Source organism: Chrysochloris asiatica, unplaced genomic scaffold (genome assembly GCF_000296735.1).
Source record: "Chrysochloris asiatica unplaced genomic scaffold, ChrAsi1.0 scaffold00013, whole genome shotgun sequence".
Lineage (NCBI taxonomy): Eukaryota > Metazoa > Chordata > Mammalia > Afrosoricida > Chrysochloridae > Chrysochloris > Chrysochloris asiatica.
Window position 1 is genome coordinate 28,018,849 of NW_006408531.1, and position 719 is coordinate 28,019,567.

The window sequence follows — 719 nt, forward strand, 5'->3', positions numbered from 1 at the left end:
GAGAAGATAAAGCCAAATATTACAACAAAATGTGCAAAGATCTGGAGTTATAAAACCAAAAAGGAAGAACATTCTCAGCATTTCTCAAGCTAGGGAAACTGAGGGGAAAAAATTCAAGCCTTGGCTTTCATTATAGAAAGATTCTCTGAACAAATTATTGAATGATGCAGAAAGCATCAAGAGACGATGGAAGGAATACAGAGTCACCGCACCAAAAGTAAATGGTTCATGTTCAACCGTTTCAAGAGGTAGCATATGATCAAGAGCCAATGATACTGAAGGAGGAAGTCCAAGGTGCTTTGAAGGAATTAGTAAAGAAAAAGGCACCAGGAACTGATGGAATAAAAATTGAAATCTTTCAAGAAAGTGAGGTGGCACAGGAGGTACTCACTCATCTCTGCCAAGAAACTTGGAAGACAACTATCTGGCCAGCTGATTGGAAGAGATCCATATTTGTGCCAATTGCAAAGAGAGGTGACCCAATGGAATGCAGAAATGATCGGACAATCTCTTTGATATCCCATGTGAGTAAAGTTTTTCTAAAGGTAATACAGAAATGGCTACAATCCTACATTGACAGAGAACTTCCAGAGGTTCAAGCCGGATTCAGAAGAGGCCGTGAAATGAAGGCTATCATTGATGTCCAGTGGATCTTGGCTGAAAGCAGAAAATATCAGAAAGATGTTTACCTGTGCTTTATTGACTACGCAAAGGCTTTC

At 39.6% G+C, this 719-nt stretch overlaps 1 protein-coding gene across 2 annotated transcripts in view; it reads left to right on the forward strand.

Moving 5' to 3' along the window:
* The window catches only part of ECHDC1 (enoyl CoA hydratase domain containing 1), a 34,019-nt gene that overhangs the window by 8,148 nt on the left and 25,152 nt on the right, over positions 1-719 (forward strand). The gene's annotated exons all lie outside the window — the stretch shown is intronic.